This window comes from Oryctolagus cuniculus, chromosome 6 (assembly GCF_051225735.1).
Source record: "Oryctolagus cuniculus isolate XC-2025 breed Fujian yellow rabbit chromosome 6, ASM5122573v1, whole genome shotgun sequence".
Classification (NCBI taxonomy): domain Eukaryota; kingdom Metazoa; phylum Chordata; class Mammalia; order Lagomorpha; family Leporidae; genus Oryctolagus; species Oryctolagus cuniculus.
In genome coordinates, this window is record NC_142872.1 from 99,872,850 (window position 1) to 99,888,994 (window position 16,145).

A 16,145-nucleotide genomic window follows, 5' to 3' on the forward strand; every position below is an offset into this window, starting at 1 on the left:
GCCACAAACTAGATCCTGTTCAGAGGTTACAATATAAGTATGAGTTTACTGGAGTTCAAATCAAATTTGAAATCTATGAATATTTTTCTTTTTTTTTTTTTTGGAGGGACTGGTTCTTTATTTCAAAAAGACATTTATTATCAATATTCAGTCTCAAAACAGTTACACTATTGGTATCTCTCTCCCAACCAGCCCCAACGAGACCACTCCAAAGAAGAGGAGAGTACATTTCAAGCCAAAAAAAAGCTGCAGAATGTATACACAACAAACCTCACAGAAACTTCACCTAAAATGGGACTGGGTGGGGAAAAAACCTTGGAAAAACCAGCACACCAGCAGCCCAGACTGCAAATTGCTCTTCTAGCCAGCAGGGTTGGCCAGGGTCCCGAAGCCCAGAGAAGCAAAGCTTCAAAATAATATAAAATTGTCAAAGTTTTGTACATAAGCTATTCAAGATTTCTCCAGCACTGACTGATACAAAGCACAGTGAGATGGTGCTTTTAGAAACAGAAGCTTCAGACCCAGCAAAGGATGGTGAGATAAGGTTTTTATGGCTAAATCAGGAGTAAAAATATAATTTTCTTTATTTTAAGGAGGCAGGAAAGCAATGTAGTGGTCACCTCAACCTAAGGGGTATCCATTCTGCAAATTGTTGGAAAGGGACAGAGGCAGGACAAAAAAACTGGTCTAATTTGGTCACTTTTTTAAGATTTATGTATTTATTTATTTATTTACTTATTTATTATTTGAAAAGCAGAGTTACAGAGAGGCAAAGACAGAGGCAGAGAAAGAGAGATCTTCCTTCTGTTGGTTCAATCCCCAAAAGGCCACGATGGCTGGGGCTGATCTGAAGCTAGGAGTCAGCAGCTTTTTCTGGGTCTCTCACACAGGTGCAGGGGCCCAAGGACTTGGTCCATCTTCTACTGCTTTCCCAGGCCATAACAGAGAGCTGGATCAGAAGTGGAGCAGCCGGGTCTCAAACAGGCGCCCATATGCTGGCAATGCAGGTGGCAGCTTTACCCACTATGCCACAGCACCGGCCCCTTGGTCACTTCTGATGAAAAAAATGCAAGAATAGTTGTTCAAACATATCTTGAAGCTATAAACCTGAACAACAAGGCTTTTTTTTTTTTTTTTTTGGTGGGGGGGGTTGGCCAACTCCCTCTAAAATCACTTTCTGGTTTGGCTGATACTTTGTACAGAGCAATAGGGTTCCCCATAGTGGAGTCTTTCCCTGGGTTCTCTCTGGCTCCTAGTAACACAGGCCCATCCCTCTTTCCCTCCTCTATGGAGAGGGCACTATGCATTAAGCTGATAAATTACCTTCAAAACGTAAAAAAAGGATTAGATTATTGCTTCAGAGTGTGGACTACTTTGACTCTTCTACAAAATGGTTGCTCCAACAACAAAACAGGTAATTATAAAATGTGTATATCACAACACACTTTTAAAGACACCTTGCATTATACTCATACTCCCTTAAATATTGTCCTCAGGGCCAGCACTGTGGTGCAGCTTGTTAATGCCCTGGCCTGAAGCACCGGCATCCCATATGGGCGCCAGTTCAAGACCCAGCTGCTCCACTTCCAGTCCAGCTCTCTGCTATTGCCTGGGAAAGCAGTAGAAGATGGCCCAAGTCCTTGGGCCCCTGCACCTGCGTGGGAGACCTGGAAGAAGATCCTGGCTCCTGGCTTCAGATTGGCGCAGCTCCGGCCGTTGCAGCCAATTGGGAAGTGAACCAGCAGATGGAAGACCTCTCTCTCTCTCCGCTTCTCCTCTCTCTGTGTAACTCTGACTTTCAAATAAATAAATAAATCTTTAAAAAAAAAAAATGTTGTTCCCAAAAGCGTCCAGCCCCAAATCCCACTGGAATCTCTGGGAAGAGGCAGCAACAGGCCAGTGAAAAAGACATGAGGGTAGGGGTTTAAAGATAGAGAGGGGTGGCAAAAGGAGAAAGCAGCCTTCCAGTTCAAGATAAGCCCTCAGTTTAGAGTCAGCTTCGGGCAGGCTGGCCTCAGTCAGCGTCAGAGGGAGGAGCAACAGCAGGGCAGGCCTGGGGTCAAGCAGAGTCTGCTCCAACATCCTTTGTGTACAGAGGAGCTCCTCTTTGGTGTATTTCAGTTTATCTTCCAAATCATCAATTGTCTTTCCCAGCTTTGCTACTGATCTCAGCAAATTCAGCACAGGTCTCTGGCTCCTTGAGCTTATCATCAAGAATCTTTATGTCCTCCTTGTATTTGCCTTCTTTCTGAGAGCATTTTTCTTCAGCAACACTCAGACACTCCAGCTTCTGCTCCATCATTCTGATCTCCTCATCTATCTCAGCAACAGGAATCTACCAGCTCAGCTTATTCCTCTGTGTTTTCAATCACCACCAGTTTACAAGCCCCTCCTCATATTTCCTGTCTGTCTCTTCTGCAGTGTGCTTAGCTTCTTTACCTGGGGTCCCATCTTTTCTTCATCTTTTCAGGCCAAATTTTCAATACTGTTCAGACCTCTCTCATGCTCATCAGCAGCATTTTCCATTTCCTCCAACTTCTGCAGAGCAGCGGCCAGGGTCCAGCTCTTCAACCAACTGGCTACTACGGTTCAAGGAGGCGACCTCAGGCTCAGCTTGCTCCTGGGCCCACTTCCCCCTGGTGGTGCGCAGCCCTCTGCTTGGCATCATCCACCTGCTGCTGCAGAACCTGGACCTTCTGCTTCATCACCTAGATGATGGTGATCCCTACTTCTCGTGCTCCTGCTCCTGCCTTTTCCACTCAGCGTTGCAGCTGCTTCATTATGTGTAATTCTTTTCATAAAATACTCTTCCAACTTTGAAATTCATCATACAAATGATATGTCAATGATAGATAGGTTCTATGACGTAACCATGAACTGAGAATTTATGAAAACCACTGTTCCCCTGGCCACAGTCAACTGATCAACATGTAACCTTGTTTTATGCATATTTCTCTTTGAACGCCTATTATTATATACTACTGTTGAACTCAAAAAGTAACAGTACTGCAACTCCTGCCTGAACAACGCTTAGTCATGTATTCTTGCTGTAAAGCACAACAGAGTCCTCATGCTTAGAAACACTACACTGTACTTAAGTACTGTGCTTCAGGGCCATTTTAAACATCAAAGTACCCCATGAACAGCACAAAAATGTAAAAATGTGGAACCAAATAAGCCAAAGAAAGTCCACCTGCTGAGGCCAGCACCATGGCGCAGTAGGTTAATCCTCTGCCTGCAGCACCAGCATCCCATATGGGTGCCGGTTCTAGACTTGGCTGTCCCTCTTCGAATCCAGCTCTCTGCTATGGCCTGGGAAAGAAGTGGAGGATGGCCCAAGTGTTTGGACCCCTGCACCCGCGTGGGAGACCAGGAAGAAGCACCTGGCTCCTGGCTTCGGATCGGCACAGCTCCAGCAGTTTTGGCCATCTGGAGAGTGAACCAGCGAATGGAAGACTTTTCTGTCTCTCCCTCTCACTGTCTGTAACTCTATCTCTCAAATAAATAAAATCTTAAAAAAAAAAAAAAAAGAAAAGAAAAGTTCACTTGCTTGCAACAAAAAAGTTAAAACAAGAAACCAATGTCATCAAGATTAACATTTGGTGCACATCTCATATTGGAATGCCTGATTCCAAGTCCCAGGTATTGCAGGCATTTGGGGGGAGTGGGGTTGAATAGGAAGGAAGATCTCTGTCTCTATTTCTCTCTCTCTCAGATAAAATGAAAAAAAAATTTTTAAAAAAAGAAAGCAGTGTCACTCACTAACCTAAACAGTTTATTTCATTTACTCTCCTTCCTGGATTTTCATATGAACCCTACACTAGCTTCACAAAATGAAACTGGAACTCAGGAACTGAAGTCTCTGCAAAGCACTTATGTAAAGCAATGCTGGGTTTTCCCACATTCAGATGTTTCTGGATTGCAGCCCTTTATCACTGGACTCTACGTAAAAGGCAAGAGATCGGGTGGGTATTTGGTCTAGCAGTTAAGATGCCCACTGGGACACCTACATTCCAGATCAGAGTCCATGGGTTTCAATTCTGTCTCGGCTTCTGATTCCAGCTTCCTGCTAATGTGCACCCTTGGGAGGCAGCAGGTAATGACACATGGTTGGGTTTCTGTCATCTACGTGGGGGATCTGGATTGAGTTCCCAGCTCCCAGTTTCAGCCCCAGCCCAGCCTCAACCACTGTGGCAACTGGGGGAATGAACCAGAGGACGACAATTCTGTCAGAACTATCTGTGTCTCTCTCATGCACCCTCTCCCTCAAATACATAAAATAAATTTTAGAAAACAAAAAGAGATAGAAGAGGCAGCTGGAGATTTCCATCATTTCAAATTTTGTGAAACACTCACCCGTCTTCCCTGCAAGAGGCCTCTAACAATGCTTTTTTTTTTAAACTTTTTTTTAAGATTTATTTTATTTATTATTGAAAGACAGAGTTAGAGAGAGAGGTAGAGACAGAGAGAGGTCTTCCATCTGCTGGTTCACTCCCCAGATGGCCACAACAGCCGGAGCTGTGCCGATCTGAAGCCAGGAGCCAGGAGCTTCCTCCAGGTCTCCCACGCAGGTGCAGGGGCCCAAGGACTTGGGCCATCTTCTACTGCTTTCCCAGGCCATAGCAGAGAGCTGGATTGGAAAAGGAGCAGCCGAAACTAGAACCGGCGCCTATATGGGATGCCGGCACTTCAGGCCGGGGCATTAACCCACTGCGCCACAGCACCAGCACCTAACAATGCTTTCACTCTGAAAATTATCTGTAGTGCCAGTGTCGTGGCACAGCAGGTTAAGCTGCTGACTGCAATGTCAGCATCCCATAACGGCAATGTTTCGTGTGTTCACCGCTCCACATCCAATCCAGCTCCCTGCTAATGTGCTTGGGAAAGCAGTGGAAGATGGCCCAAGTCCCTGGGTCTCTGCACCCAAGGAGGAGTTCAAGGCTCCTGGCTTTGGTCTGGCCCAACCCCTACTATTGCAGCCATTTGGGAATGAAGCAGGAGATGGAAGATATCTCTGTCTCTCCCTCTCTCGCTGTGACACTGCCTTTCAAATAAATACATACATTTAAAAACTGATATTATTTCTTCCTTAAATGTCTGTTGTTCACCAGAGAAACAATTGGACCTAGAGTTTTCTTTGTAGGAAGATTTTTAATAATAATTTCTGTATATTTAATTCAGGGCTTTTCAAGTTACCTATTTCCTTTTGGGATTAATTTGCTCTTCTTTATCTGTTTCCTTCAGGTAGAAACTAAAGTCATTTATTTGACATTTTTCTTTTCTAATATAGACATTTAATGCTATAAACTTCCTCCAAGAACTATTTTAGTGTTGTCTTATAATGTCACATTGCCAACTGTTGTTAAAGTATTTTCTAACTTCATTTTTCATTTTTTTAAATATTTATTTATTTATTTATTTGAAAGTCAGAGTTCACAGAGAGAGAAGGGGAGGGAGGGAGGGAGGAAGGGAGAGGTCTTCCATCCGATTGTTCACCCCCAAACTGACCACAATGGCCCAAGCTGCGCCGATCCAAAGCCAGGAGCCAGGAGCTTCTTCCAGGTCTCCCACGTGGGTAGAGGCCCAAGGACTAGGACCATCTTCTACTGCTTTCCCAGGCCATAGCAGAGAGCTGGATCAGTAGTGGAGCAGCCGGGACTCAAACTGGCGCCCATATGGGATGCTGGCACTGCAGGCGAAAGCTTTACCCGCTACGCCAAAGCGCCAGTCCCTTCATTTATTTTTTAAACATTGACTACTTACATGTGTGTTTAATTTAATTCCAAGTACTCAGGGATTTTTTTTTCAATAATTTTTCTAATAATGATTTCTAATTCCACTGTTCAGAGAATAATCTTTCTGACTTGAATCCTTTTTAATTCATTGAGATTTTATGGTGGCTGGCGCCGCGGCTCACTAGGCTAATCCTCCACCTTGCGGTGCTGGCACACTGGGTTCTAGTCCCGGTTGGGGCGCCGGATTCTGTCCCGGTTGCCCCTCTTCCAGGCCAGCTCTCTGCTGTGGCCAGGGAGTGCAGTGGAGGATGGCCCAAGTACTTGGGCCCTGCACCCCATGGGAGACCAGGAGAAGTACCTGCCTCCTGCCATCAGATCAGCGCGGTGCGCCAGCTGCAGCGCGCCAGCCGTGGCGGCCATTGGAGGGTGAACCAACGGCAAAGAAAGACCTTTCTCTCTGTCTCTCTCTCTCACTGTCCACTCTGCCTGTCCAAAAAAAAAAAAAAAAAAAAAAAGAGAGATTTTATGGTTCAGAATACATGTTGTTTATCTGGGTAAATGTTCTGTACAGACTTGGGAGTATCCTGCTCTTTTAGTTGAAGTGTTCTATACACGCAATTTTTAACAGGTCAGATCACGCTGGCTGTTAATTTGAGTCTAATATATCTTCGATGATTTTCTGCATACCTGCTATATCAATTAAAAGGAGTTACTGAAATCTAATGATAGTGGATCTCTAAATTTCTTCGTGCATTTTTACCAGGTTTTTGCTTCATGTGTTTTGAAACTGTCATTAGGTGCATCAACACAACACTGTTATGTTCTCCTAATTTTTTTTAAAGATTTATTTTATTACTTGAAATACAGAGTTACAGAGAGAGGTAGAGACAGAGAGAGAGGTCTTCCATCAGCTCGTTCACTCCCCAGATGGCTGCCAACGGCCCAAGCTGAGCCGATCCAAAGCCAGGAGCCAGGAGCTTCCTCCGGGTCTCCTATGTGGGTGCAGGGGCCCAAGGACTTGGGCCATCTTCCACTGCTTTTCCAGGCCATATTTTGCTTTTAATCTGTGTTTATAATTAAAATATTTCTTGGAAATAAGTATATAGTTGGATTTTGCTTTTTTATCCAATTAAACAAACCCAGCCTCTGAACTGGGCTTTTAGAATACTTGCATTTAACATGATTATTCAAATGATTAAGTTTGAGACTATCCTCTTACTATTTTATATTTGGTCATTTTGGTTTCTTCTTTTTTCCACATTCTCTCCTGTTAGATTAATTTTACTATTCTATCTTAACTCCTCCTTTTTTTGTTTTCTTACATATAACTCTGCTTCACTATTTCAGTGGTTGCTGTAAGGTACACAGTACATATCTTTAATTGGTCACAACCCACTTTCAAGTAAAATTTTTTAATTTTATTTTTTAAAATTTATTTAATTATTTGAAAGGGGGGGAGGGGAGGAGAGATTCCTCCCGGAGCTAGGCCAGGCTGACCCCAGAGCCTGGAACTCCATCCAGGTCTCCCACATGGGCGGCAGGATTCGAAGTCCTTAGGTCATCATCTGTTGCCTTCCCAGGCACATTAGCAGGAAGCTGGGTTGGAAGATGAGCAGCCAGGACTTGAACTGGCAATCCAATAAGGGATGTGGATATCCCATGTGGCAGCTTAACCCCCTGTGCCCCAAGGCACACCCCACCACCAGCCTTATAATACTGTACCTCCATTTGTCCATTTCTGCCATTAAGCTATTGTTACCACCCTGTCTTGTTAATAGTTTTGCTTTAGAAAGTTGATTATGTGGCATGGGCATTGTAGTGCAGTGGGTTAAGTCCCAACTTGGAATACCGACATCCCATTTCAGAGTGCCTGGGATCATGACCACCTCCACTTCCAATCTAGCTTCCTGCCAAAATGCCTAAAAGTACATAGTTCCTGGCTCTTGGCTTCAGCCTGGCTCACCCCCAAATGTTATGGGCATTAGGGAATTGAACCAACAGATAGAAGATCTGTCTGTCTCTCCCTATCATTCTGCCTTTCAAATAAATAAAATCTTTTTTAAAAAGTAAAAATAGAACTATTATATGATCCAGCAAACCTATTTCTAAACATAAAAAGAAAATAAAGTTAATTATCTTTTACAGAGATTCAGTAAGAAAAAAATCTTACATATTTACCAAAGTAGTTATGATTTCTAGTGCTCTTCTTTTACCTAAATCCATATTTACATCTGTCATCACTTTCCTGATATCTGAAGGTCTGCTATAACGTTTTCTTCAGGGACAGGTGTTTGGCACAGCAAGTAAGTCGCCTGTACCCCATATCAAAGTGTCTGACTCAAATCCAGCACCTCTGCTTCTGATCCAGTTCCCTGCTAAAGTGCACCCGTGGAGGGAGCAGCTGATAGCCCAAGTATTTGGGACCCAGGTTGAGTTCCAAGTTCCTGGCTGCAGCCTGGGATTTCAAGTTTAAACCAATGTGCAGAAGATCACTTTCTGCCTTTCAAAATAAAATGAAAAGTAAATAAAAATTGAATTAAATTTTCTCCTATTAGGGAATATTAGTAATTAATTCCTTCAGGTTTTGTGTATTAGAAAACATCTTAGGGAAGGGCACTGTAGCACAGTTGATTAAGCCACTACACTGGATGCCTGCATCGCCAATGCCTCGGTTTGACTCCTGCCTCCACTTCTGATCCAACTTCCTCCTAATGCATACCTTGGGACACAACAGGAGGTGGCTCAACTACCTGGGACCCTGTCACCAACATGGGATACCCAGGAGTTCCCGGCTCCTGGCTTCCACCTGACCTCACCTCACCTATTGCAGACAATTGGGAGTGATGCAGTAGGTAAAAGATTCTCTTTCCCTCTCTCCCTCTTGCTCTCTCACTATGCCTTTCCAATAAATAAAGAAAATATCCTTACTTCATCTTTGTTGCTGAAACATATTTTCAGGGCCAGCACCAAACAATAAAGCTGCTCCTGCAGTGCTGACACCCCATATGGGTGCCAGTTCGAGTCCTGGCTGCTCAACTTCTGATCCAGCTCTCTGATATAGCCTGGAAAAGCAGTAGACCTGCACCTGCATGAGAGATCCAGAAGAAGCTCCTGGGTCCTGGCTTCATTGTGGCCATTTGAGGAGTGAACCAGCAGATAGAAGACTTCTCTCTCCCTCTCTGCCTCTGCCTCTCTATAACTCTGCCTTTCAAATAAATAAATAAATCTTAAAAAAAAAAAAAGAGAGAGAGAGAGAGAGAAACATTTTCTGCTGGGTAAAGAATTCTTTTAAAAAGTGTTTTCTAAAGAACATTTTTCATCTTCCAGTACTTCAAAGATTCTTCTCAAGGTGGGTTTTTGGTACAGCAGTTACGCAGCCACTTAAGATGATCCCAACCCATACTGGAGTGCCTGACTCTGCTTCCCAGTCCAGCTGCCTGCTAATGCACACTCTGATAGGCAGCCACCCATATGGAAGACCTGTATTGCGTTCCAGGCTCCTGGCTCCAGGCTGACCCAGCCTTGGCTGTTGCAGGTGTGTGGGGAGTCAATCAACAGATGGAAGATTCCTCTCCCTCCCTCCCTCCCTCCTTCCCTCTCTCTCTCTCTCTCTCTCTCTCTCTGTGTTGGAAATAACTAAAAATTAAATGCTTAAATAAAATAAAGATGCTTCTCCACCGTTTTCTTGGTTATACTACTTCTGGAAAAAAAAAAAAAATCTTGTGTTTTTCTCTGCTCCTCTGCACATACCATGACCATTTTCTTTTTTCTCTTTCTCTGACTACTGTTAAGATTTTCTCTTCGTCACCTGCATTCAATCAATCATTTGAATACGATACACCTGGGAGTTGTTTTGTTTCTCGTACCTGGAGTTCATGGAACTTCTTTATCTGTAGGTTTATGGTTTCAGCAAGTCAGGAAAGTTTTTGACCATTATTTTTTGGAATACATTTTTCTGCATGCTGCCATCTTTGAAAACTCTAATTATTCATACATTTGGCTGCCTGAAGGTGTCCCACAGCTCACTGATGCTTTCCATATTTTTTTATTCTTTTTGTGCTTCATTCTACATGGTTTCTATTACTATGCCTTCAAATTCATTGATCATTTTTTTTTGCTGCAATGTTCAATTGGTCATTAATCTCATTTAGTATATTTTTGATCTCAGGTATAGTTTAAAACTATGCAGGTTTGATGGATATCTTTTTGTACTTCTATACCTCTAAATTTTTGAAAATATGAAACAGTTATAATACCTGATTTTAATGTGATCTGCTAATGTAGTATTTTCTGTTATGATTATTCTCCTCATTGTGGGTTTTACTTTCGTGCTTATTTCCACACAGTAATCTCTGAATGACACACACCACAAATTTTACCAAGTTCTGGACTAGGTCTTTATTCCTATAAATCTTGCTGAACATTGTTCTGGGCTTCATTTCGGTAATGAGGAAATAGTTTGCTTCTTTCAAATCTTATATTTCTAATATGCTAGTTGGTTCCAAAGGAGCAATTTTTCCTCAGCTGCAAGAGTCTGCCAGGCTCCACAGCTTAGTTTTTATACTCCCTACACCAGATCCTGGGAAGTCTCTGAATGTCGTAGGCTGGGGCAATGTAAGGCTTGTTTTGTTTCTCATCTCTCAGAGATCAGCAATCCTCACTGCATGGTGTCCAATGTCCTGAGAACTGTGGTTTCCATGTATTTTGTCTTAGGGGCAGGAAGGGTATGATTGCAAGAAGTTGGGGCGGGGGGGAGAGCACGGGAGTTGTGATTAACAGATTGAACTGCTACCTGGAATGCTGGTGCCACCAGTTCAAGTCCCAGTTGCTCCATTGCTTACCCAGCTACCTGCTAATGTGCCAGAGAAAGCAGCCCAAGTCCTTGGGCTTCTGGCTTTGGCCCTGCCCAGCCTTGGCCATTTGCAGCCATTTGAGGAGTGAACCAGCAGATGGAAGATTGATCTCTAACTCTGTCTTCAAATAAATCTTTAAAAAAAAAAAAAAGAGGCAGGTCAATACCATCCCTGTTACTCTACATGAACCAGATGCAGAAGTCTCCATCCATCTTTGTATGCTTATCTGTGTCTCACATTTTAAGTGCGTTTCTTGTATCCTGCTTTTCCAAGCTGACATTCTTTGCCTTTTTGGATGTTTACCTCATTTCTATTTGTTGTAATAATACGGTTAGATTTAAATCTACTGTTTGCTATTTTTGTCCCATCTATAACTTCCTTTTTTCAACATTACCTACCTTCCTCATGACTGTTTAGACTTAGCATGCCATTTTATCCTCCTATGGGCTTATTAGTTATTTTCCTTTATTTCATTTTATAGCAATTGCTCTAAAATATACACAGCCTACCTTCAATAAATACCACACTATTTCATGTATGCTATAAACATCTTAACAACTGTATACTTCCCTTTTTCACACTACTTACACTCTTTATACTACTGACATCAACTCATTTCTCCATGTGGTATAAGCCACAACACAATGTTAGTATTTTTGCTTTTGTCTATTATTGTATAAAGAGCTTAAAACCTAAGAAAATATATTTTATATTTATCCCATATTTTATCAGTAGTTTCCAAAGATTCAAGCTTTGATCCGTTAATATTTTCCTTCAAGACTTATGGCTTGGGAGTCAGCATTGCAGTGCAGTAGGTTAAGCCATCATCTATGACACAAGCATCCCATACGGCTGCCGGTTCATGTCCCAGTTCTTCCACTTCCCACCCAGCTCCCTCCTAATGGCCTGGGAAAAGCACGGAAGATGGCCCAAGTGTTTAAGTCCCTGCCACCCACATGGGAGACCCAGATGAAGCTTCTGGCTTTGGCCTGGCCCAGCTCTATCTGTTGCAACTGTATGGGGAATAAACTAGCAGATAGAAGATCTCTCTCTCCCTCTGTCTCTCCCTCTCTCTGTAACTCTTTCAACTAAACAAAATCTTAAAACAAAACAAAACAAAAAAACCTTACAGTTTACTCTCTCCAGCCAGCGCTGCTGAGTGATGGGCATCTCTTGGGACAACTGGCACAAGCGTCACAAGACAGGGAGCAAAAGAAAGCCCTACCATAAGAAGCATGGGGCCGGCGCTGTTGTTCACTTGGTTAATCCTCCGCCTGCGGCGCCAGCATCCCATATGGGCTCCAGGTTCTAGTCCCAGTTGCTCCTCTTCCAGTCCAGCTCTATTCTGTGACCCGGGAGGGCAGTGGAGGATGGCCCAAGTGCTTGGGCCCCTGCACCCGCATAGGAGACCAGGAAGAAGCACCTGGCTCCTGGCTTCAGATCAGCGCAGTGCCGGCTGTAGCGGCCATTTGGGGAGTGAACCAACGGAAAGACCTTTCTCTCTGTCCTCTCTAACTCTATCTGTAAAAAAAAAAAAAAAAAAAAAGCAGAAGCTGCTTAGCCTGGCTGCCAACACTAAGATAGGCCCCCAGTGCATACATACAGTACTAGTGCGAAAAGGCAACAAGTACCGTGCCCTGAGGCTGGATGTGGGGAACTTCTCCTGTGGCTCTGAGTGTTGTACTCGTAAAACAAGATCATCAATGCTGTCTACAATGCCTCCAATAATGAGCCGGTCCGCACCAAGACCCTAGTGAAGAACTGCATCGTGCTTATAGACAGCACGCCGTACAAACAGTGGTACAAGCCCACTATGCACTGCCCCTGGGCTGCCAAGAAGGGGGCCCCACTGACTCCTGAGGTGGAGAAATTCTAAACAAAAAACAATCAAAGAAAATTCAGAAGAAATAGAATGAGAGGAAAAAGAATGCCAACACCAGTGGTCTTCTGGAGGAGCAGTTCCAACGGGGCAAGCTTCTTGCGTGCATCACATCAGGACCTGGCCAGTTGGCCAAGCAGAGGGCAAGGGGCTGGAGTTCTATCGAGGAAAACCAAGGCCTGGAAAGGCAAACAAGTCCTCCACCATGTAATAAAGGTGTTTACTGTTCTTAAGGAAAAAAAAAAAAAAAACTTATGATTTAGATCAGCTGAAAATGAATTACCTCAGGTTTGCTTATCTAAAAAGTCACTTATTCTGCAAAGTATATATACAACAAGAGATTCTTATCCATGATATACCAAGAACTGTTAGATCTCAACAATTTTAAAAAATCCAATATTAAAATGGGCAAAGGACATGAATACATCTCTCTCCAAAAATGACATACAAATGGCCACTAAGCATATGAAAATATACTCAGTATCACTAATCATCAGAGAAAGGCAAATCAAAACCACAATGAGGGGGTCAGTGCCATGGCGCACTAGGTTAATCCTCCACCTGCAGCACTGGCATCCCATATGGGCACTGGTTGTAGTCCCATCTGCCCCTCTTCCAATCCAGCTCTCTGCTATGGCCTGGGAAAGCAGTAGAAGATGGCCCAAGTCCTTGGGCCCCTGCACCCGCATGGGAGACCTGGAAGAAGCTCCTGGCTCCTGGCTTCGGATCGGGGCAGCTCCTGCCATTGCAGCCATCTGGGGAGTGAACCAACGGAAGGAAGAATTCTCTGTCTCTCCCTCTCACTGTCTGTAACTCTACCTATCAAATAAATAGATAAAATCTTCAAAAGAAAAAAGAAAGAGCTACTACTTTATACCTATTAGGCTGGCTATTAGTAAAAAACCAAATAGGAAATAAGTACTGGTAAGAATTAAACAAAGTAAAGCTCTTGCCCATTAGTATATGCAGCTGTTATGAAAGATAACATGTGGTTCCTAAAAAAAATTAAATATAAGGACCAGCATTCTGAGCCCCAGCTGCTCTGCTTCCAATCCAGCTCCATGCTAATACTCTAGGGAAGCAGAAGATGGCCCAAATACTTGGGTCCCTGACACTCACATGGGAGACCTGGATGAAGATCCAGGCTCCCAGCCAGCGCCGCGGCTCACTAGGCTAATCGTCTGCCTGCGGCACCAGCACTCCAGGTTCTAGTCCCGGTTGCTCCTCTTCCAGTCCAGCACTCTGCTGTGGCCTGGGAAGGCAGTGGAGGATGGCCCAGGTGTTTGGGCCCTGCACCCATGTGGGAGACCAGAAGGAAGCACCTGGCTCCTGGTTTCGGATCGGCACAGTGCACCGGCCGTGGCAGCCATTTGGGAGGTGAACCAACAGAAGGAAGACCTTTCCCTCTGTCTCTCTCTCACTGTAGAACTCTGCCTGTCAAAAAAGAAAGAAGAAAAAAAAAAAATCCAGGCTCCCAGCTTCAGCATGGCCCAACCCTGGCCATTGAGGCCACTTGGGGAGTAAACCACAAATGAGAGATACCCTCTCTCCCTCTCTCTCTCTCTCTCCTGTCTCTCCCTGACTCTCTCTCTCCCCCGCCCCCCGACTCTCACTCTCTCTGTAACTCTGCCTTTGAATAAATAAATCTTTAAAAATAATTAAATTTAAAAAAATTAAATTCTGATGCAGCAATTAGAATTTTGGTTATATATTCATAAGAACAGAGAACATGGACTCAAACATCAATGTTCACAGCAACATTATGCACAACAGTCAAAAGGCTGAAGCAACATGTGTCCATAGAGAGAGAGAAGCAAAACGTGGCACATATGTGAATTGGAATATTATTTAGCCTTAAAAAAGGAAATTCTGATATATGTTACCACAAGTATAGACTCTGAAGACATTATGCTAAATAACCCAGTCACAAAAGAACAAATGTTATGATTCCAGTAATATGAGGTACTTGGAGAAATCAAATTCACAGAGACAGAGGGCAGATAGCTGCCTGGGCCTGGGGAGAGAGAAGAATTGGAGGTAGTACTTAATGGATACAGAGTTCTAATCTGGGCAGATGAAAATGGTCTGGAGATGAATGATGGTGACAGGTGCAGAATAATGTACATGTTCCCAATGCCACAGAACTGTACAATTTAAAATTATTGTAACAAGAGCCCATGGTAAGATGCGGCTTCAGACACCTCTCTCCCATATGGGCGCTGGTTCAAGTCCCAGCTGCTCCACTTCCAATCCCACTCCCTGCTAATGTGCCTGGGAATGCTAAAGAAAATGGCTCAAGTACTTGGGTCCCTGCCACCCACATGGAGGGTCCAGATGGAGTTCCAGGCTCCTGGCTTCAGCCTGGCCCAATGCTGACCACTGCAGGTGTTTTGGGAGTGAACCAGCAGACAGAAGATCGCTCTTGCTCTCTTTCCACCCCTCACTCTCCTCTCTCCCCTACCCTACCCTCACCAAGGTAACTGCCTTCCAAATATATAAAATAAATATTTTTAAAATGATTATCAGGGGCCGGTGCTGTGGCATAGAGGGTAAAGCCGTTGCCTGCAGTGCGAGCATCCCATATGTGCACTGGTTCCAGTCCCGGCTGCTCCACTTCCAATCCAGCTCTCTGCTGTGGCCTGGGAAAGCACTGGAAGATGGCCCAGGCCCTTGGGCCCCTGAGCCCATGTGAAAGACCTGGAGGAAGCTCCTGGCTCCTGGCTCCGGATCAGCGCAGCTCCAGCCGCTGGGGCCAATTGGGAAGTGGGCCAGCAGATGGAAGACCTCTCTCTCTCTGCCTCTGCCTCTGCTTTTCTCCTGTGTAACTCCGACTTTCAAGTAAATAAATAAATCTTTTAAAAAAAAAAATGATTATCAGGGCCAGCATTGTGGCAAAGCAAGTAAAGCCACCACCTGAAACATTGGCATCCCATAGCGCGCCAGTTCAAGTCCCAGCTGCTCCACTTTCCCATCAAGCTCCCTTGTGACAGACCCAAATGAAGCTCCTGGCTCCTGGATTCTGCTTGGTCCAGCCCTAGCCATTGCAGCCATCTGGGGAATAAACCAGTGGATGGAAGATCTCTCTCTGTAACTCTGCATTCAAATAAAATATATTTTTGAAGATTTATTTATTCATTTGAGAGCAGAGTTAGAGAGAGGGAGAGACAGAGAGAGAGGTCTTTTTTTTTTTTTTTTTTTAACAGGCAGAGTGGACAGTGAGAGAGACAAAGAGAAAGGTCTTCCTTTATCGTTGGTTCACCCTCCAATGGCTGCTGTGGCCGGCGCACCACGCTGATCCGAAGTCAGGAGCCAGGTGCTTCTCCTGGTCTCCCATACGGGTGCGGAACCCAAGGACTTGGGCCATCCTCCACTGCACTCCCAAACCACAGCAGAGAGCTGGACTGGAAGAGGGGCAACCAGGACAGAATCCGGCGCCCCATCCGGGACTAGAACGCGATGTGCCAGTGCCGCAGGCGAAGGATTAGCCTATTGAGCCGTGGCGCCGGCCGAGAGGTCCTCTATCTGCTGGTTCAACCCCCAAATGGCTGCAACAGCTGGAGCTGGGCTGATCTGAAGTCAGGAACCAGGAGCTTCTTCTGGGTCTCACACATTGGTGGAGAGGCCCAAGCACTTGGGCCATCTTACACTGCTTTCCAGGCCATTAGCAGAGAGCTCGAT

At 44.5% G+C, this 16,145-nt stretch overlaps 1 protein-coding gene and 1 pseudogene across 50 annotated transcripts in view; both read right to left on the reverse strand.

Annotated features, from left to right (window-relative positions):
• STAU2 (staufen double-stranded RNA binding protein 2) overlaps positions 1-16,145 on the reverse strand; it is a 368,761-nt gene that overhangs the window by 321,949 nt on the left and 30,667 nt on the right. The gene's annotated exons all lie outside the window — the stretch shown is intronic.
• On the reverse strand, positions 1,686-2,844 carry LOC138849925 (uncharacterized; annotated as a pseudogene).